The following is a 22489-nucleotide window of genomic DNA, read 5'->3' on the forward strand; positions in this document are numbered from 1 at the left end:
GTGGAGTAAGAGTGCCCTCATGTAACTAGAAAAGGAAAAAGCTAAGGAAAGGTTGTCTCACTCCCAAATCACCAGGGAAACAATTCACAGCGCTTCTATTTTACCCTGCCCTAGAATTTAATAAAAGCCCTTATCTTGAATCCGTAGCAGTAGCTCTGGTTCTGAGAAAGTCATTGTACCACCTAGCCAAAGAGGAAACCAGCTTTAATAAACCAGAATTTCAACCAAGACAGGAAGTTCATTGATTTCAGGAGGAACTCATCTGTAGCACTGAGCAGGGACATCTAAGTCCAGAAACACAATGGATTTTGTGCTGGTACATGCGCGAAGGTTGGAAGTAGGTCTAGGTAGTCCGGGTAGGTCATTCTGAAATCCTGTCAGTTATACCATTTTGTTGATAGAAATTAACGCTGTTGAGGCAGAAATAAATTTTTAAAGGTTTATTGGAAGCCAAATGTGAGGATCAACCTGGGACGACACACCAATAAAATTGGGTGTATTCTAACATCTGTTGTTACAAGTTGAAATGCTTTTATAAGAAAGTTTAGGAGAAGAGAGGGGACTCCTCATCCTGGAGCTGTCTTTTTTCATCAAAGGGTACAATATGGAAGTTACAATCATTGGCTACAGATGACAACATACAAGTTAAATGTCTATGTTTAAGATAATCAGTAACACTTCATGATTTAGAAACAAATCAGTGTCCTTTTCTGTGTCGGTAGATTACATAATAGTACTTACAACAATTTGAGAAACTCACAATAAGATTTGAGAGTCTATCAGAAGAGTCTTTACTCAGAAATAGGATGTAAGCCATGAATCATAAGACTTGCCCCAGGTAGGCTAATTTGGAAGACTGCCAAATATGACCTGTAGGTTACCACAACCAAATGCAATGTGGGGTCCTATATTTAATCCTGGACCAGAAAAAGGACACTAGTGAGAAAACTGGTGAAATTAGAATAAAGCCGTTCACTTAGTTAGTGGTGTTGTACCAATGTTAATTTCCTGGTTTTGATCACTGTTCTAAGGTTATTTAAAATGTTGACATTTGGGGAAGCTGAGTGAAAGGTATGCAGGAATTTTTTGTAGTATTTTTGCAATTTTTTGTAATATTTCAAACTAAGGTGTTTTAAAAAACAATCAGCCATGATAGAGGAAAAGCTGAATTATCTTTTTCACTACGGAAAATGATATTTACAAAATAATTTTTATAGGACGAGGCCTTCAAAAAGTATGCAGCCAAGAATATAAGAAAAGGTATCATTAAGTATGTCAAGCATTAAGTGTGTGCCTATAGTTCCAGTTACTTGGAAGGATGAGGCGGAAGGATCCCGTTAGTCTAGGCATTCTCGGCTTGTAATGTGTTGTGTCAGTCAGGTGTCCACATTAAGTTCAGCATCAATATAGAGACCTCCTGGGAGCAAGGGACCACTAGGTTACCTAAGAAGGAGTAAACAGGCCCAGGTCTGAAACAGAGCAGGTCAAAATACAGGGGCTGATCAGTTGCATGATAGTGCCTGTGAACAGCCACTGCACCCCAGCCTGGGCAACATAGCCAGACACATCTCTAATTTTAAAAATAAAATAAAAATATAATGTCATTTTCTGAATATTGTGGTATTTGTAGTATGAACCCAGAAAATTTGTAACAGGTCTCAGTTAATTTAGAAAGTTTATTTTGCCAAGGCTGAGGACGTGTGCCCATGACACAGTCTCCGGAGGTCTTGACAACATGTGTCCAAAGTGGTCAGAGCACAGTTTGGTTTTATATGTTCTAGGGAGATATGAGATGTCAATCAACATATGTAAAATGAACATCGGTTAGGTCCGAAAGGTGGGACAACTTGAAGCAGGAAGGGGGCTTCCAGGACACAGGAAAGTGAGAGACAATCAGCTGCATTCTTGTGCCTTTCTGATTAGCCTTTCTAAAGGAGGCAATCCGACATGCATTTATCTTAGTGAGAAGAGGGATGAATTTGAATAAAATGGGAAGCAGGTTTGTCCTAAGCAGTTCCCAGCTTGAATTTTTCCTTTAACTTAGTGATTTTTAGGGGCCCCAAATGTTTTCCTTTTATGTATTCTCCACCCTTAAAAAAAAAAACAAATCTACTGGAGAAAGCATTTTAGAAGAAAATGAGTTTCTGGTCCCAGTTTTTGTCTAATCTCTTAAGACTAGGATGGTTTATTCCTAGACAGGTAGGTCCTAAGTTATTAGGAAAGCTCATTTTTAGAAGGTTGTGAAGTCTCATGTCCTGTGAAGAGAAATTAGGAAGAGGAAGGGAGAAAAACAACAACAAACAAAAGAACAATACTGGGAAACCTATAAAGGCCACATTACTCTGAAGCCCACATATCAGGAGGCAGGTATGAAAGTGGTTTATGCATGTAAATAGATTGCTGTTATTTTCTTCTGAAGTTTACGTTGTCTAGCTTCAGTTTGCAGAGCTTTGCGAAAGCACAACTTAGTTTTCAGTGACTCTAAATTAAGAAAAATGGGGGAAAAAGAAGGAAACAAAGTGAAAACATTATTTTGAAGACTTGTAGCCAAGAAAAATTAGAATTCAGTCCAAACTGTAGAAAACAGTAAAAATGGAAAAACATTAGGCAAGACTAAAATCTAACAACAAGTGTACTATACTTTTTGAAACATAGGTTTTTTTCTTTCTAGTTTCCCATATTTACTAAAGACAAATTGTGGTAGGACTGGTTTGCTTTATTCAACTTGACCTAATTATTTGTATACAGTGAAGCAAGAATATTTTTTTCTTTTTTTGAGATGGAATCTCACTCTGTTGCCCAGCTAGAGTGCAGTGGCATGATATTGGCTCACTGCAACCTCTGCCTCCTGGGTTCAAGTGATTCTCCTGCTTCAGCCTCCCAAGTAGCTGAGATTACAGGTATGTGCCACCACACCCAGCTAATTTTTATATTTTTAGTAGAGATGAGATAGGGTTTGACCATGTTGGCCAGGCTGGTAAGAACGATGATTTTTTGCATAGGCTTTTAATTTGGCTTTGATGAAACTGTGTTCCATAGAAGAAATCTCAGATAAGACTTCTTTAAAGCTGAGCCCAGCCATGGATTTGTGCCATGAAATACCTATGAGTTGGGTGATCTCTTCTTGAGGTTCTAAGGTAAACTTGGGGCTCCAGGGCCTGTCAGAAAGTGATATTCTTTACGTACCACAGGTCAGGAACCTTGTATAGGGGCTGTGTAGATAAAGGTAAGAGGCCATTTTTCCAAGGGGCTTTATTGGCTCTATAGGTAAAATTTGATTCCAAAGGAAAGCATACCATTCCAGTCAAAGTCTTGATAAATAACCAGTTTCTCCAACTGTGTCCTATTAGAAATGAAAACAGATTCTTATTGTACTTATGCAAATAACTATTGTTATAAGTTACAAATACAGTTTCCAAATTCTGAAGAAATCAGGCAAAGAGAAACAAATATGCTCCAAGTTTTGTTCATGGGAGTATACTTTACTCAATTGCTGAAGGCTGTAAATAGTTAAAAGTTTTCTTGACTCTGAAAAACAAAGGATCAGCAACATTTTAAGTAAAAAGTTAAAAAGATTACTTTAGTCTTCTATCAGTTTAGTTTACACAGTTTACTCCTGTTCTGCTTGATATTCATGAACAATTCGGTCTCCTTGAGAGTCCTGAAAGTTTTCTCCTCTATTCTAAGGTCACAATCTCCAACATTATCAGAAACCTGCATTTAAGAACATCTGTTAGGGTTCCATAGCTGATTATAAAGCTACTTTCCAAGGAGGACCAAAACAAGATAACAATTGTCTGGATGAGGAAAGGTTTTAGGGCAGCCAGAGTTAAAGACACAATTGACAAGGAAATTTTTTTTTAATCTCTGTGGTACACAATAATTTAACATAACAATTATAATTATTACTGAATGAGCACTAAGTCATATCAGAATTATAGGAGTTTCCTATGAATCTGGAACACATACCAGAAACATATTTATACAAATACAGCCCAAAGAAAACCAAACACCATTTCATATTTGACAATGGCTTCTGTATAATTTTTACACCAAATAAGCCAAATATGTCATTGTTGGACTTTAGGGAACCTATTAATAATATATATATTTTTTCTAGCAGAGTCTCACTCTGTTGCCAGGCTGGAGTACAGTGGCATGATCTCAGCTAACTTCATCCTCCACCTCCCGGGTTCAAACAATTCTTCTGCCTCAGCCTCCTGAGTAGCTGAGACCACAGGTTCATGTCATCATGCCCAGCTAATGTTTGTACCTTTAGTAGAGACAGGGTTTCACCATGTTGGCCAGGATGGTCTTGATCTCTTGACCTCACAATCTGTCCACCTCGGCCTCCCAAAGTGCTGCGATTACAGACATGAGCCACCACAACTGGACCAGTAATATCCTAAAGGGTTAATTAGATCAGAAAAAGACATAATTTGTAATTTGATTTTGGCATGTTTGTCAAATATCAAAGGTTTAAAACATTTGACATCACAAAAGAGAATTACAGGTCATTGTGAAATAAATCATTTATTTAACCAAAGTGATAACTCAAGGGCAAAAAAAAAAGGTGAAAACCTTCATTCTTTGAGAGAAGAGACTTTTCCAAACCATAAACCCCAATAAAAACAGGATGAAGCCAATTAAACTTGTTTTTCAAAATTTTATAAACTATAACATTTGAATGTTGACAATAAGATATAATTTTCATAAGCCTTTCATAACCTTTACAACCTTTATTTAGGAGTTGGTTAATACTTCAAGAAAACCTTGCTAATTTGACACAGGGGCCCATATGCTGGTCTTGCCTCAGTGTGCCTTTGGCATTCATGATTAACTTATAGAGAAACTGAACTTACTTTATCTCTTAAAATTGGCCCTTACCATCTCACATGCCCACCTATTCTGTGATAGTCCCTGGGCCTTGAGGAGTTTAATAGCTTTAATTTCTGGCCCTGTGTTTCAGGAATGCAGTTTATTTTGATTAGTATCTTCTAACGAGTCTGAAGATGAGGCTTTAATGGCTGTCAGTGTTTAAAAATTTAGTAGGATTTTGCGTCCGTTGTAGACCAAGGAGTCAAACCCCTATAACTCAATGTCACAAGCACTTTAAAAAAACATTAAGAGGTTGGGCATGGTAGCTCACACCTGTAATCCCAGCAGTTTGGGAGGCTGAGGCAGGTGGATAACATGAGGTCAGAAGTTTGAGACCAGCCTGACCAACATGGAGAAACCCTGTCTCTACTAAATATACAAAAATTAGCCAGGCATGGTGGCATGCACCTGTAATCCCAGCCACTCAGGAGGCTGGGGCAGGAGAATCACTTGAGTCTGGGAGGAAGAGGTCGCAGTGAGCCAAGATCACACCATTGTACTCCAGCCTGGGCACCAAGAGCAAAACTCTATCTCAAAAAAAAAAAAAAAAAAAGGCATAAAGAATGTGAAAGGAAAACATCTTGGGCCCCCAAAATCACTAAGGAAAACTCAAGCTGGAAACTGCTTAGGGCAAACCTGCCTTTCATTCTATTCCAAGTCACTCCTCTGCTCACTGAGATAGATGCATATTTGATTTGCCTCCTTTGGGAAAACTAATCAGAAACTCAAAAAAAATGTAACCATTTGTGTGTCACCTATCTGTGACCTGGAAGCTCCCTCCCCACTTTGAGACTTCCTGCCTTTGCTTCAAGTTTTCCCACCTTTCCAGACCAAACCAATGTAATTCTTACATATATTGCAAAATTACAACTGAGACAATAAACAAGATTTAACTTAACTGACTGACTCCATCTTGCTTTTAACCTCCAAGCTGTTCTTGTTCATTCCTGGGCATAGGCCAAACAAACTTTGGGACAAACTTAGTTTATAGTTTAGCTTTGAAACAAAGACGAGATAACAAACCTTACTTCCTGTGGACTAGTCTGCCTAAAGCCACAAGATTAAAGTTATAGTAACCTTACTAGATTTAATATGTAGCTATTTTTATTAAACTAGTATCACTGTCTTATTTATTAAAGATTACAGAAGCAAAGATTATTCTGTTTTGGGCTGTGTTTATAGTTTTGTAACCCCATGTCAAATTGTGACTCCTTATAATATTTGACAGGGATAAGTATGACCAATCATATCACCATTGGAGGCCACTCATTATCTTCCCTTCCACCTATCTTTAGACTTCTTTTCTCATGGGTGGATTAGACTGGATGTTCTAACAGCTCACCTGTCTTGGCAGACAATAGGAATAAGGAAGGCTTAATGATGCCCATGACACAGCGACCAGTCCATCTTTCAGGCAATTGTACTCCAAGCTGTTCTTGTTCATTCCTGGGCATAGGCCAAACAAACTTTGGGAGGAACTTAGTTTATAGTTTAGCTTTGAAACAAAGACGATGACAAACCTTACTTCCTGTGGACTAGCCCACCTAAAGCCACAAGATTAAAGTTATGCTAATCTTACTAGATTTAAGATGTAGCTATTGTTATTAAACCAATATCACTGTCTTGTTTATTAAAGATTATGCAAGCAAAGATTATTAATAATTACACAAGCTCTATGCCCACATATCCAGTACAACCCAGCTGGGGCTGTCCAGTCTCTCCAATACCCCGGATAATTCAAAGCATCCTATAATTTTGGAAATTTTAGGAGAGGGTTTTTCTCTGTATAGTTTGTGCTCCACCAGGTTATAGTGTCCACTGTTCCATTATACAGTTGCTGCCCTAAGTAGCTAAGCTTTCCAACTGGAACAGGGAAGTCTTTCCTTCTCTGATCAAACAGTATTGTCCAGTAATCGAAACCTTTAAAACCCAGAAACTGTTGGTTTGAATTCTTTGAACTGAGGTCAGGTCAGGGACAGGGTCAGAGGGTATAACTCATGGGCTTCCCCGGCCACCAATCACCTATGGTAGTTCCTCCACATACATGGCAAGAAGTGACATTAAGGGAATGGGCTACATTTTCAGCAAGTTTAAGGAACAAGTTCTTTGTCTTTTTTGGAAGTTCTGTCACTGGCTCATTTAATATATCACCGAAGGGCTGATACACTGACTGTGCTGAGCGTCTTTGGATTTTTCCCTGAATCTGGATACTGACTCTGGGATCAAGCCCTTTTCCATAAGTTCCTAGCGTTACACTCTCCCCTTTTTCCCACTTGGGGTCTTGGGGGTTTGTGATTATTAATTCTACTGGGTTACAATGTCCCAAGACTCAGGGGACATTACTCCCTGGAATGGTGTCCCTCTCTTTTACAAGGTGAACAGGATTGTTTGTATTAACTTCTAAATGGCCCAGATGATACATGACCAAAAAATGCATTTACTGCACCAGTAGGTTTTCTGGTAGATGTACTTATGCTTTTTTGCGTAACTTTGTTCCCATCGGAGGGAACCACAGTCTCCCCCCCACCCCCCGCCACCCACTGGAAGGATAGGCATTGATGGCTGCACAGACATCAAACTTTAGGGTGGCCTGTTTTGGGCTTCCCTTCTCCTCTGTTTTAGCTGTTACGTAGTAGGGCTGTTCCATTGCTGTTATGAGTTTAATTTCAAAAGTCACATGCATAGGGAGTTCTGATGGATCATAGCAGACATCGGGTCGTCCATCCCCTAGATTACACACCTTATACTAAGTACCATTATATAAACAGCTTCCCCTCTGTGTCCCTGTACATTCTTAATAACTGTAGGACAAAAGAACGGCAGTACATTTCCATCCTACCTCAGTAACCTGGTGCACACACTGAGAGCATTCTCCAAAATTAGTTAATGTCCTTACCATACAAGTCCAAATATTAAGAAGAAAAAGTCCCATGATGAATTTCCTCATGCTTCGGCTGTGCGTGGACCAGCCAGCTTCTGAGATGTGGCTGGAGCAAGGCTTGTTGTCCTTCTCAAGGTGATTCTGTAGTTGTTGTCTGGGTCTGGTCCAGCTTCCCAAGCTTCAGCTGCTGCTGGCTTGACGCGGTTGTGTGGATCCAGGCTGGGACTCCCTCTACCTTTACGGTTGTGGGAGTGGTCAGGATCACTGTCTGGGGTCCTTTCCACCATGGCTTCAGAGGGACTGCATTCCAGTCCTTTATCCACACTCAATTACCTGGAGAGAAAGGGTGAACTGGGGAGAATAAGCTTACAAGGCATCTTTCATTTACCCAGGTTGAAATATCCTGAGTGATTTTTCCCTAGAGCTTGTAGCTATTGTCCTAGCGCAATTCTTCCCCATGCCCAAAGAGTTCCCAGAAGTACCTGCAGTATGGGAGGGGGCCTATGATATAAGACTTTATAGGGGAAATATCAGGAGTACATCTAAAGTTGAATAACACGAAGGGAAGTGCCTGCACCTTACTTTAATTGTTTTCTGACACATTTTCCCTAACCTGTTTATTCACTCTACCTTCTGCTTGGAAAAAGTCCTTTCACTCTTGAATTTAACGGTTTTTTTTCTTTGTACAGTGCCCCATGTATTTGAAGAGTTAGAAAGGCATACTGGGAATTACTATAAAAGTTCTCAGTCTTATCTTCACTCAGTTCTGGGGCCTGGGTCAGAACAATAAGTTCAGCCTTCTGAGCCAAAGTACCCCGAGGCAGTGGCACAGTCCCAAGTACAGTGTCCAGAGTTACTACTGCATAGCCTGCACACCTTTCTCCTTGTGGATTAACAAAACTGCCTCTATCCACACACAACTCCCAGTCTACTACTGTCCATGGTTGATTCCAAAGATCGGGCCTGCTGGAATAAACTGAGTCCAATACTTCAACACAAAGTGTTTAACTGGTCCTTCTGACACCAGGGGTGAAGTGGCAGGGTTTAAGGTGTTGCGGACGTCAATGGTGATTTTACTTAGCAGGCTCAGGTATTTGGTTAACCTAGCATTTGTCAATCAATGATGTCCTTTGGTATTCATTAGAGTCACTACTGCATGGAGTGCTTTGGTGTTTAACTTTTATCCCAGAGCTAGCTTATTAGCCTCTTGTGCTGTAAGAGCAGTTTCTGCCCAGGCCCTTAAATATGGGGGCCATCCATTGGAAACTCCCTTCAGCTGCTTGGAGAGATAAGCTACAGGCCTAGGCCAAGGTCTCACTGTCTGTGTTAGAACTCCAACTGCCATTTTTTTTTTCTTTTTTACACATACAGCATGAGAGGCTTTGTTAAACCAGGTAACCTCAAAGCCGGGGCTGACAAAGTTTTGCTTTCAGTTCCTGATAGGCCTGCCACTGCTGGGATCCCCATTCAAATGGTTCCTTGTCCCCCACCCCCAAACTTTGTCACTTTGTATAGGGGTTTGGCCAGCAAAATTTGGAATCCACAATCTACAGAAACCCATGGCTCCCAGGAACTCTCTCTTACCTGCCTTCTAGTTTTGGGTCCTGGCATGTTGCAAATGACTTGTTTCCTCTCTGCTCCTAGGCTGCACTCTCCCTGCCAGATGGTGAACCCCAGATATTGCACTTGCTGGTGGCAAATCTGGGCTTTCTTTTTAGATGCTTTATACCCACAGTCCTCCAGGTGCCGAAGTAAGGCATGTGTTCCTTTAGCGCACCCAACTGCTGTGGGGTGTCCCAACAAAAGGTCACCAGCATATTGGAGCAGCATGCAGCTTAAGTCCTTAGCAAGAAACTTCTGGAGGTAACAGGCTAGTGCCTCCCCAAAGATGGTGGGAGAGTTTTTAAACCCCTGGGGAAGCCAGGTCCAGGTGTACTGGGTGGTCACAGCTGTTTCTGGATTCTCCCATTGACATGCAAATAGTTTCTGACCCTCCGAGACTAGTCTAATGCTAAAGAAAGCATCCTTTAAGTCCAAGCAGGTGAACCAACTATCCTCTGCTGGCAATAATCCCAACAGCATGTACAGGTTGGGTGCAAGTGGGTGCAAAGTCACTGTAGCCTGATTAACCAAACACTAGTCCTGCACTGGCCTATAGTCTTCAGTCCCTGGTTTAGGAACAGGCAAGAGCAGGGGTGCCCCATGGAGACTGGTGAGGAACCATAATTCCATAGTCCTTTAAGTGTTTTAAGTGGACCTGAATGCATTTTAGGGCCTCTCGGGGAATTGGATATTCCTTTTGCCTAACTGGCTGAACCCCAGGCTTGACTTTAATGAGCACATGGGCCTGGTTGATTGTTAGTCCTGGCAGATTGTCCTCTGCCCAGTACAAGGCAAACAAAAAAAACTGTTTCTCTGGCACCCCAGTAGCTCCAACAATATTGGTTGTTTCCTTTGATGGGGGGTTATAGGACTTCATCTGGACCATGGACTCTTTGGGGGCAGTTGAGCCTGGCCCCCTTCAGTCCAGTGGCCCTTTCGTTAGATTGAACAGATCACTTTCATCTGAAGCCTCGTGCTTAAGATCGCCTTGTTTTCCTGTCAACTGGGGGCACTTGTCCTTCCAGTGTCCAACTTCCTTACAGCAAGCACACTGGTCACACTGCAGGTGTGGGTGATTAGACTGGGTGGCTTTCCAGGAGCCCCTTTTTCCCCACCCTTTTGGGGGCACTCCTTTAATAGCAGCAGCTATAAAGTTGGTGTTTCGAGCCTGAGGCTCATTTTCTCTATGACTTTCCCTATGGCTTACTCTGTTCACAAACACCTGGTTAGCTACTTCCAGTAACTGTGAAATATTCATGCCTGCAAATCCTGCCTGTTTCTGCAATTTTCTCCTAAAGTCTTCTGTACACTGACTGACTAATGTCATCTCACCCTGCGTTGGTTTTCAGGGCTCTCAGGATTGAAAGGAGTAGACATGCAATAAACTTCACATAGCCTCTCAGAGAACTGTGCTGGGATTCCTCTTTCCCTTGAATGACCTCAGAAAATTTATTGATGTTTGTAGCCTTCTGGGCTCCCTTTTTTAATCCTTCCAGTAAGGCCTCTCTGTACGGGATTAACCTCTGCATGCCCTCCAGGGTGTTTGGATCCCACTGGGGCTCAATCCCCCGTAACTGGACCCTGACTTACTCTTGGGGGTTCTGGTAATCTGCAGGAACATACTCCTCTAACCATTTGGAGGCAGCTTGGAGTACTCTCTGCCTTTTGTCCGTGTTAAAAAGATACATAAGCTGCTGGTGGCAATCAGCCCAAGTAGGGTTATGAGTCTGAATAATAGTTTGCAGTAGGTCAATGAGAGCTTGTGGCTTCTCAGTATCAGATGGGTTATTATTTTTCCAGCTAAGGGGAATGGCAGCTATGTGAAAACACGCCTTTCCACCATGTGGCCAACCTCATCCACTTTCCTATACCTCTGCTCTCTTAAAGGCATCTGCAGCCCTGCCTTGGGTTGCAGACGGGCTGCTAGAGGCAGGGTTGGAGTTCCTCCCAGGAAGTGGGTGGCCTTGGGAGGAGTCTCTCTGCATTCTCTCTTATCTACTCTTGGTGGTTTAGGGGTGTGCAATTCTGGCAGGGGTGTTGAGGTTTCCGGCCCAGGGGCAAGGAGTCCTTCCTCCAGACCAGGAGGAGGGGGTATTACTGGTAAAAGCTCTTTGGCTGCTGGATCTGCCAGGACCTTAGGAATCAGTGTTCCTGCTGCTGGATCTGCCAGGACCTTAGCAGTCGATGTCTCTTGGTGGGTGGAGCAGGGTTTTCCCCTAGCTGTCTGTCCCTTTGCCATTAATATGGTTGCTGCCTGTCCTCCCAGCCACTGTGGAAGGTTTAGAATGAGCTGCAGGAATGAATCTATGTATGGGAATTGATCAGGGTGTCCTGGCCTGCCGCATGTATACTCATGCCATACTTTGGAGACAAAAGGCCTGTTTAGGCTCCCCTCTGAGGGCCATTCCACCCCAAATGCTGGCCAGTTTACTTCACATAAGATCCTTAGCTTCCCTGGTGTCATAGTTACTCCATAATCCCCACTAAATCACTTCTTGAAAATTTTCAGCATAGTCCCTAGAGGGCTAGGTTTGCTATGAGTATGACCCATGTTTTGCACAGAAAAACATCCTCACAGACAGTTAAGAGAGTTTTACTCCACCCTCAGTTGTTCCTGCCCAGCATGGTGCAACACACCCACTCTCACTTTTACTTCAGGCCGGTAGGATTGTCTCCCTCTTGGGGAGGGTTTCAGATGCCACTTGGCATTGAAGTGTTCGTTAATCCCCTCACAATGCCTAGATTTTGAGGGGACCTCCATCCAGCCGTATGTGGATCGCCTATAATCACAGCTGGCCCCACAATTTGCTCAGAGCTTGGGATCTCCTCTAACAAACCTGTGGCCCCCACATTTCATGGCTGACGAGTCCAATCGTACTCCTCCCTCTACCCAAATCAAAACCAAAAGCAAAACTTCCAAGGTTAGTTTCAGAGAGAGAGAGAGAGAGAGAGAGAGAGAAAGAGAGAGAAAGAGAGAGAGAGAGAGAACGAGCCAAGTTCAAGAGTCCAAATCCAGTACACATGGGTGTTCAGGCCATGCTTCCACCTAAAGGAGGTGGGCAAATTTCCCAGGATTGATCCTACTGTGTTTCTATTTATCTGGACACTCCAAGTACCTGTTCCTTTTTGGTGTTCAGCCACTGGGTGGATCCACACTGTGAAGCTTTCCACCAGGGCCAATACCTGCCTGGGAGTGCTCTCAGCAATTATCAGCCAAGCAGGCAGGAGTCCCCTGCAGGGATGCTCTGCAGGGCAAGCCAAAACCACCTGAAAGGTTGTGCTGGCCGGCCACCAACTGCAGCTCACTTCCCAGTCAGGGAACCAAATAAAGCAGGAAAAGCCCCAAGACAAACCTCTTGAACACCAAACTGGGGAAGGAAGGGATTTATTTAGCCGGGAGCAATGGTGGTATAGTTGCCTAACAGTCGAGCTCACCTAACAAAGAAAGTCCCTGCCCTTTTATAGGCTTACAGCTCTAGAAGTTACATGTGAAAAGGTCTTGGACCTACAACTCTAGAAATTACATGTGAAAGGGTCTTGATATATGAAGTAGGCATGGGGTACGTGACTTAGGTGCGGGTTTGATCCTGTTTAAGTAAAAACAATGCCTTTGGAAAGACTCCTCCATGTCATATCCATGATCTATAGATGGGATTGTGGTTAGCAGTTGGGGTCTTATCCTTAACCAGGCTGGCGGCACCAACTAGTCCCTCCTCTGGCTAACTTCTATCTTTTCCTTTTGAGATGCAGTGTGGAAGGCTGAAGGTGATTAAGGGTCTCCTTCCTCAAAACAAGTTAAAGGCAAGATTCTTGCTGAGAGAATTAATGTGTATACTGAGCAAATTAAGCAGTCTAAGAGCCAAGATAGCTTCCTGAAACATGTAAGGGAAAAGGATCAGAAAAAGAAGAAAGCAAAAGAGAAAAGTACCTGCAGTGTCAACCTTCCCCACTCAGAGAAGTACACTTTGTGAGAACCCATAGAAAGAAGTCTAAGTTGCTGGAACCTATTCCCTATGAATTCATAGTGTAACTGGGGGAGCATCCCCAGCTCCAAGTTGCAAAGAGGGTCTTGGCCTCTCTTACCCTGAAGAATGAGGAAAGGGGCCCCGGAGACATGGTGAGCAAGAGGAGGGAGGGAGGGAGGAAGGGGGAGAGAGAGAGAGAGAGAGAGAGAGAGAGAGAGAGAGAGAGAGAGAGAGAGAGAGAGAGAGAGAGAGAGAGAGAGAGAGAGAGAGAGAGAGAGAGAACGAGCGCACACTCCCATGCTGTTGTGGGAGGGCAATACGTTCAGGTAAGAAGCAGCTGAATTTTAACCCTTAAATGATTCCCTCCCCATTCATGTTCTTGTCCAATGAGAGGAGTTCTTTCGAATTTCCTCTGGAGTGATTGGTCTCTGACTCTAATTGGCTATTTGGTCCACAGCCCTGAGTTACAGAGCCCCCTCCTCCCAGAGCTTTCTGCAGGACTTTTGGAACAAAGGAGCCCCACCTGGCTTTCCCTACCTAGCCAACATGGGAAACCCAGACAAAGAACTTTACATTTGAAACCCCTCTGGTTCCTGGATAGAGGCATGGAACCAGGAAACTCCTGACTTTGAAACCATGCCCCTTGCGGACCCAGGAAGAGAAGTCCCTCAGTCCCCCCTCTGAACAGAAAAGTCCAATGCTGTTGGGACATGGGTGTCCATTGCTCTTTAATTACTTCCTGCTGAACTGGGGTATAGAAAGGGCCCTGCAGTTGAGGTTTCCTCCAGAGGGGAGTCTTCCAGGGATGCAGGTTGATCCAGAGGTCTATGATAGAACTCACGAGCCAAGGACATCAGAGTTTCATTTGCAGGACCATTTCTAGCCTCATGGCCTCAATTCTAGAAGAAATGAATTTGACAAGAAGGTTAAAAATGAGAGGCCCAAAGGCCAGCAATAATAGAATGGTTATAAACGGGCTTAAAAGAGCGTAGAGCCAGGACGCCCAGTTGTTAAACAAGCTCCACAATCCTGTTTCTTGAAGGTCTTTAGCCCTGTGTTCAATTGGTCCCCGAGTTCCTTAACTTTGTTTAAGACAATACCTGACTGGTTTACAAAGTAGCAACATCCTTCTTCCAAAAAGAGACAGGTTCCTCTCTCTCTGTTGTTAGCAGATCCAGGACCCTTTTATTTTTAAGAGTCACAGCAGGGAAAGAGTCAAGCTGCTTCTGCAGAGTTATGAGAGAATTAGCAACCTTTTCCATGTCATCATTTAACTCCTGAGATAGCTTATAGTAAAACTGAGTAGAGGTAGTAATTCCTCCAATGCCAGTACCAAGTCCTCCTATTATTTTGGCCCCCACTATGAAAGGAATAATTGGGGTTTGTGTATGGCGTGGCCTTGGCAAAAGAATTCACCGCACCTAAGAGTTGGTGTAAATCATCGTGGGAGGGTCACTAGGAAGGAAAGGAGGCAAATTTCCTCAGGAGTATTGTTCAGGGAGCAGTAAGCTGAGTGCCACAAACAAAGAATAAGCCTGGTGCTAGGCAGTTGAGGCCTGGTGGTAAGTCAACCCAGTTTTGGCATAGGGAAGCACTGGTGTTGTTAGTAGAATTCACACAAGTGAATTTTGAGGTAGATGGAATTTGTAGATTGGTGACCGAGGGACCTATAAGCCCCGTATGATTTGAGGGAGAGTTTATAAGATGTAGGCCAATCTGCAGGGGCAACCAAATAGAGACTGGTTGCAAATAGTAAAGTCAAAATTGATAGTCCTGTAAATGCAGGATGTAAGTTAGACTCATGAGTAGACACTTTCCTGGGGATTTCACTGGAAAAGCAAACATAGATCCTCTAACGGCTCGCAGGTGTACAAAGGGTCGTCTCCTGGAACTTCAGGCCGTGGAGTGGAGGGTCTATGATTTTCTTCAGGAGGTGACCAAGGATTCAGCTGAGTGTGATGAATCCATGAGTCAGTCCCCACCACCTTAACTGCCGTTGGGGTAGACAGAATAACTGAAAATGGTCCTTCCCATGAAGGGCCTAGAGAGGGAGAGTCTGAGGGGAGAGACTTAAGCACTAAGTCTCCAGGGCAGAACAACTCTTTCCCTTTTTCCCTAGGGTGTCCTTCAGGTAAGGTCCTAAGAGTCTGTTGGTACTTAGCCAAGGAGGTTCTATCTTTTATTAGATGTGCTGCTTCCTTGTCTAATACTAGATCATTAGTAAGAAAGGGTTATCCATAAAGCATCTCATAGGGGCTGAGTCCGATTTTCTGAGGAGAGTTTCAAGCCCTTAAAAGTGCTATTAGAAATAGAGAAGGCCACGGAGGTGGGTTTCCTGTGCCAGTTTCTTTAAGTGTCTCTTAAGAATTCATTCATTTTTTTCCACTTTCCCTGAGGACTGAGGCCTCCAAGTACAGTTGAGATGATATTGTATTTCTAATGCTTTGGAAATTCCTTGGGTCACTGCAGCTTTGAAGGCAAGGCCGTTATCACTTTGAAGACAGTGAGGGAGTCTGAATCTAGGGATTATGGCATTAATCAGGACTTTTATTACCTCTTGGGCTTTTTCTGTTATACAGGGGAAGGCCTCAACCCAGTCTGCATAGGTGTCTATACATACTAACAGATATTGATATCCCTGAGACTTAGACATATGGGTGAAGTCCATTTGCCAGTCCTCATGTGGGTAATGGCCAGTTTGCTGTTTCCCAGGAGGAGCTTTGCAGTGTGCCAAAGGATTCTTTTTCTGGCATATTTCACATCCATTGACTATTTGTTGGACAGCCTTGAAGAGGCCTTTTTCTGTAAACATAGATTTGGCCATTCAATATGTATTCTCTATACTCATGTGGAAGGTTTGATGTAGGGTTTTAAGTACATTCCACTGGCTGGCAGCAGGTAGGAGCACTTTTCCCTCCTCAGTAGCTAGCCATCCTGAAGGAAGAAGATTATGTCCCTGGGAGGCTGTCCACTCTACCTCTTCTGATGAGTATTGAAGTCTAGTTCCCTGGAGAGGGTTTTCCCATATTAAAAATCCTTCTATAAATTCTTGTCTGGCTGCCCTTTTTGCCTCTAGGTCAGCTCGGCAATTGCCCTCTGCTTCCTTCTCATCTCCTTTCTGGTGACCTCGGCAGTGTGAGACCGCTACCTCTTTGGGTTCTTGGACAGTTTGTAATAAGTCTAAAATTTCCTTATGATATGTAATGGGAGTTCCTGCCGAGGTTAGGAACTCTCTTTCCTTCTGTATGGCAGCATGAGCATGCAGAACCACGTAAGCATATTTGGAATCTGTGTATATGTTTATTCTCTTTCCTGTTCCCAATTTTAGAGCTTGAGTGAGGGCTGCTAGTTCTGCCAGTTGGGCATTAGTTCCAGGAGAAAGGGAATAACTTTCAAGCACTGTTTGATCACTGACTACTGCATATCCTTTCTTCCAAACTCCATTTTCCATAAATGAACTTCCATCAGTGTATAGGTTAAGGTCAGGATTGGCTAGAGGAGTTGCTAAGAGATCCTCTCGAGCTGCATAGTTCTGGGCTATAACCTGCTGATGTTCTTTGTCTGCCCCTTCCTCAGGAAGAAAGTAGCCGGATTGAGGGCTGCACATGTGCGCAGCTGAAGTACAGGCCCTTCAAGCATTAAGGCCTGATATTTGAGTAAGCAGTTGTCAGATAGCCATAAGCCTCCTTTAGAGGCCAGAATTCCAGTTATATCATGTGAAGTCCATACAGTTAGATCTTTCCCTTAACCTATTTTAACAGCTTCTGAGACCAATATAGCCACTGTGGCTATGACCCGCAAGCAGTGTGGCCAGGCTTTTGCTACTACATCAATTTCCTCACTTAGCTATGCCACTGGTTGTGGTGTGGTCCACTGAGTCTGGGTGAGAACCCCCCGGTGCCACTCCTGACTTTTCCGTAACATATAGGGAGAAGTTGTTCCCTGCAGGAAGGCCCAGAGCTGGAGCCTGCAGTAGTGCCTGCTTCAGGGTCTGAAAGGCTGCCTCAGGTGTAGGGTCCCATTGCATTAGATGGGTGTTAGCCTTTTGGGTTTCCTTAATCAGAGTGTATAGGGGTTTGGTTATTTCACCATATCTGAGAATCTACAATCAGCAGAAGCCAGTTATTCTTAAGATTTTCTGTAAATGTTTTAAGGTTTTTGGATGGGGGAAGGCCAGTATGGATGGAGACACTCTCCATCAAGGGCCTGAGTGACCTTAGACAAGACAAGTCCCAGGTATTTTACCTGCTGTCTACAAAGTTGGGCTTTGGATTTGGAAACTTTATATCCACAAGAGGCTAGAAAGTTTAGAAGGTCCTGAGTGGCCTGTTGACACTGGGTTTCTGAGTTAGCAGTTAAAAGTAAGTCATCCATACATCGAAGAACCAGGGTACCTGGATGTGAAAAATGACTAAGGTCCTGGGCTAGAGCCTGGCCAAACAGGTGGCGGCTATCTTGAAAGCCCTAGGATAACACTGTCTAAGTGAGCTGAGAATTCTGGTCTAAAGGGTCTTCAAAGGCAAACAGAAACTGGAAGTCAGGATGTAATGGAACACAGAAAAAGGCATCCTTAAGATCTGGAACTGTAAACCCGGACCATAAGGATGTGCCTCTCCCAGTATTTGAGAGAACAAGGTGTATGGCTTGGGTTCAGCTGGGTATAAAGGGATCACAGCTTCATTAATAAGGCCTCAGATCTTATACTAGCCTCATTTGTCCATTAGGTTTTTGTACTCCTAAAATTGGAGTATTACAAGGGCTGTCACAGGACCTCACTAAACCCTGAGATTTTAAGTTCCTTACAATATCTTGTAGCCCCTTTTTGGCTTCTGGTCTTAGGGGGTACTGTCTTTGGTAAGGAAAAGAGGTGGGATTCTTTAGCCTTATTTGAATTGGGCAGGCATTCTTTGCCCACTCAAACTGTCCCTCCATTGCCCACACATTGGTATTAATTCCTTCTTTAAATAATGGGCAGCACAGAGGGATTTCCTCCTTGACAATGTTCATATAGATGATGGTTCCTGCTCTGGCTAACCGGTCCCGCCCTAGCAAGGAAGTGGGACTTTCTGGCATGATGAGGAAGTCATGAGAGAAGAGCATATCTCCCCAGATAGCTTAGGGGCTGGGAGAAATATTGGGAGGCTGCTTGTCCTAGGCCTCCTCAGACAGTTTCAGACTTGGAGGACAACTGTCCAGGACAGGAAAGCAAAACTAAGATGGCCGTGCCACTTGCCTGGGGCACCCTCAGTCCTGCTGTTGGGTCGCCTGGTTAGCCACCTCAGGCCCTGGGAACCTTCATCCGCTGGGACAGTGTGCCTTCCAGTGGTCCCCTTGGCTCAGTGGGCAAGGAGGAGGAGGCAATCTATTCCTCTGGGGACAATCTTTTTTAAAGTGTCCCAGTAGGCTGCAGTGATAGCAAGCTCTGCCAGACTGGTGGCTAACCTAAGCCTTTTCCTCTTTCGATCCCCTTGAAGGCCATGACTAGGGCTGTGGCCTTTCTCTTGTCCCTCCTGTCCCTTTCGGCCTGCTCCTCCTGGTCTCTATTATAGAACACTGAGGTTACTAGATTTAGTAATGATTCTAGACTCTGTTTTGGCCCCAGGGCTAGCTTCTGGAGCTTCCTCCTAATGTCCACTGCTGATTACATAATACATTCATCTTTTAGTATTAGCTGACCCTTGATGGAGTCTGGTGACAGGAGAGTATACTTTCTTTAGGCCTCCTGTAACCCCTCAAGGAAGGCTGTTGGGTTTTCTTCCTTTCCCTGAGTTATGGTGGATAACATTGCCTAGTTCATGGGCTTTTTCCTAGTTTGCCTTAATCCCTCAAGTATTCAGGTCAATAGGTGTCTATGGCTCTAGTCCCCATGTACTGAGTCAGGATCCCAGAGAGGGTTCATGCTAGGGACTGCCTGTCTACCTGTAGGGAATCTATCCTTCTCCTCTGACGTCATTTGGTCATGTACTTGACTACAGTACCAGGTGTCACCAAACTCTTGAGCTGCTGCTAGAGCAGCCTCTCTCTCACTGCTGGTTAAGGTCTGACTGAGCAATAACATGATATCTTTCCAATCCAATTTAAAGGACTGACCCAGGCCCTGCAAAACATCTGTGTACTTGTCCCAGTCATCTGAAAATTTTCCTAAGTCCACCTTGATTTGCTTTAAGTCAGAAAGTGAAAAGGGAGTATGTACTTTGGTTGGGCCAAATTCTCCTCCTACTGCCTATAGGGGACAGAGTTGGGGCATCCTAGTAGCCTGAGGTGCCTTGGCCGTTTTGGCCTTCCCTGACTTCTCTTGGGTTATAGGAGCTGAAGAGACCTGGTCGGCATCAATGGAGGGAGGAGCCACAGGGAGTCCTAAATGCAGGGGTAGTCCTGAGGAGGGGCCAGTAGGGCATAGGTTACAAGCCTCACATAGCTGAGGATTATCCCGTAGAGAAAAGAAAACTTGCACATAGGGGACCTCAATCCATTTAGCTTCTCTCTCACAGAACAGGTCTAATTGTAGAAGGGTGTTATGATTTATACTTCCCTCAGGAGGCCAGGTGTCTCCACTCAGCAGAGGGTATTGCAGCCACACTGTTTGGCAGAAAAAAATGAGCTGCTGCTTCTTTAAAGATTGTGGGTCAAATTGGTCCAAGTTATCCAGGATACACTGTAAGGGTTATTTTGCCTTGGGAAGAGTAGCACCCTTCTGAAATTGAACACAGGGATGCCCACATCCCTGGTTATTCCTTGCAACTGCTAGCGCTGGGGCATCCCCCAGTTATCGCACCTTGCTGTTTCCTTGCACCCTAGATGCATGATCATCTTCTGGGACCCCCATGTGCCAGGTTTAACCACACTTACTGGCGTCATGGGCACACCCTCACTGTCTAATGTCCTGTTTGGCCACCATAAGGACATGGGGACTGCTGGGCTTAGTGGCCTTGTACTCCCACAGGGGGTACTTGAAGAACTAAGCCAGTGAGGCTTGGGCAATGGGTGCCAATATTTCCTAGCAAGAGTTCAATTAAGATAGGCCTGACCAAAAAACTTCCCTAGGAGGATAAACTTCTTGAGAAAGGCCTCTAAGCACAACAATCTTAAAGAAGGTAATGGCTGGCTACATGGCTGAGCCAGAACAATGCCCTTGAGACCCAGCCTTCTCCCTCACCCCACTTTTCATTATAGGAATATGCCCTAAGATTGTGGGGCCTGTAATTAGCTACTTGAGCCTCGGACCAGGTCTGACTATGGTATTCTAGATGGAGAAGTTCTGCCGTACGGACAGCCAATCCTAGGCAAGACAAATTGTACACATCAGATTTTGGCACCACTCAGTTGAATTGGGAAATTGTGGGTGACAAAAAAAAACCCAATGTCCTATAGCTTCCAGTACCCTCTGATAGACTCTGGCTCCATTAGAACATAACCTAGCACTGCGGACTAAGGGAACTGGCCGTGTGTATTTATCCTGTAGGAGGTCCCCATAGGCATAAGCCTGAGGGCACCAAGGGCAAGGGTCCCTGGACTGCCACCCCAGGAGACTCAAAGTCCTAGCAAGAAGGGTAATAGCCTCATGTGTAGGAAATATCTTAGAGGAAAGAGCCAGGAAGAAGCTTGCCTCACAGAAATCTGGACCCAGGAGGTTGGGGCCTGAAAGGCTGGGCATGGCTTGCATGGGCGACTGCCACTCCCGTCACCTGGGCCCAGCTGCTGCCGCTCTTAGATGGCCAGCAGGCACCCGGTTTTTACCTCCTTAACAAATTTAAAAGAAGGTAAAGGACAGATTAGCAAGCGAAAGGGGTCCAATATCACTCACCGCTCTAAGATGTAACTGGGGGAGTGTCCCCAGCGCCTGGTTCCGAAGAGGTTCTTGGCCTTTCTTACCCGGAAGAATGGAGAAAGCGGCCCTGGAGGCATGGTGAGCTTTTCGTTCCGATAAATATCATGGACCCAAAGAGTTTTGCGCAAGAGTGATTTATTAGACAGAGAGAAAGAGAGAAAAAAAGCTTCCACATTTTTGTGGGAGGGGAACCTGAAGAAGGCAATCTGTTCAGGTAAGAAGCAGCTGAATTTTAACCTTCGAGTTATTCCCTCCCCATTCATTTCTCATCCAATGAGAGGAGTTCTTTCAAACTTCCTCTGGAGTGATTGATCTTTGACTCTGATACTGGATTGGCTACTTGGTCCACAGCCCTGAGTAACAGAGCCCTCTTCTCCCAGAGCTTTTGGTGGGATTTTTGGAACAAAGGAGTCCCACCTGGCTTTTGTACCTATCCCACCTGTGGGAAACCCAGACAAAGAACTTTACATTTGAAACCCCTCTGATCCCCGGATAGAGATGTGGAGCCAGAAAACTCCTGCCTTTGAAACCACACCCCTCACAGACCCAGAAAGACAAGTTCCTCAATAGCATAATAGCTGTTAAAAAAAAAGAGCCCCACAATTGAATAGACTTCAGGCTCTACAACATCCAGATCTACTTCAGATGATGTTTTATTTCATTATCTGGACAGTAAGTCATGGTGAGTATTCTTTAAATAATTCTCTATATTATTTAGTTTACTCCAAAGAGATAATAGTAAAACATTTTGTCTAAGAGGCATTTGTTTTCTTTATCTGTCCTTGTCTTGATATTGATTGCCTACAACTTCACCGATTGCTATAAGCCCTTGAGTTGGTAGAAATTTTGCACAGTTTTTCCCCTTCCATCCTGAGCATCTCACCACAGTGCGAGTAAGGCCTGGGTTTATTGGCCCTCTTTTATTTAAAAAAAAAAATCCCCAACAGTTAGTTGCAAAAATCCCTTAGCTTCTTTTCTATTTTACATCCCATTTCAGTCCCCAATGCCAAGTTTGTTCTAAGTATCTTCTAAAGGAGTGACTCACAATTCACTTCCATTGGAATACAAATCTTGCAATACTCACAAAGTTGCAAATAGTTAAATTAGGATATCATAGAATCTCATAACCAGGGAGAGATTACTGTAAACGCAACCATATTCACCACTATTTATTGCATGTCTGCTTCATGCAAACCTTGGTTCTATGTGCTGGGGGAACACAAATGCAGACCTTGTTTCTGCCATGAGCTGGAGAAATAAGAAGTTGTCTAAGCCTTAAGTCAAGCAATTGTGACTGCTGTACAGAAAATGCAAATAATAGTGTATGGGAGCAAG

At 44.0% G+C, this 22489-nt stretch overlaps 1 long non-coding RNA gene across 1 annotated transcript; it reads right to left on the reverse strand.

Annotated features, from left to right (window-relative positions):
* Positions 1–425: 425 nt before the first annotated feature.
* Positions 426–21381, reverse strand: LOC128928829 (uncharacterized). The gene is made up of 3 exons (XR_013521729.1): positions 21131–21381; positions 7775–14225; positions 426–4405 (listed from the first exon to the last, which is right to left on the reverse strand). It is a non-coding gene; the product is annotated as an uncharacterized LOC128928829 (long non-coding RNA).
* Positions 21382–22489: the final 1108 nt, after the last annotated feature.

This window comes from Callithrix jacchus, chromosome 8 (assembly GCF_049354715.1).
Source record: "Callithrix jacchus isolate 240 chromosome 8, calJac240_pri, whole genome shotgun sequence".
NCBI classification, from domain to species: domain Eukaryota; kingdom Metazoa; phylum Chordata; class Mammalia; order Primates; family Cebidae; genus Callithrix; species Callithrix jacchus.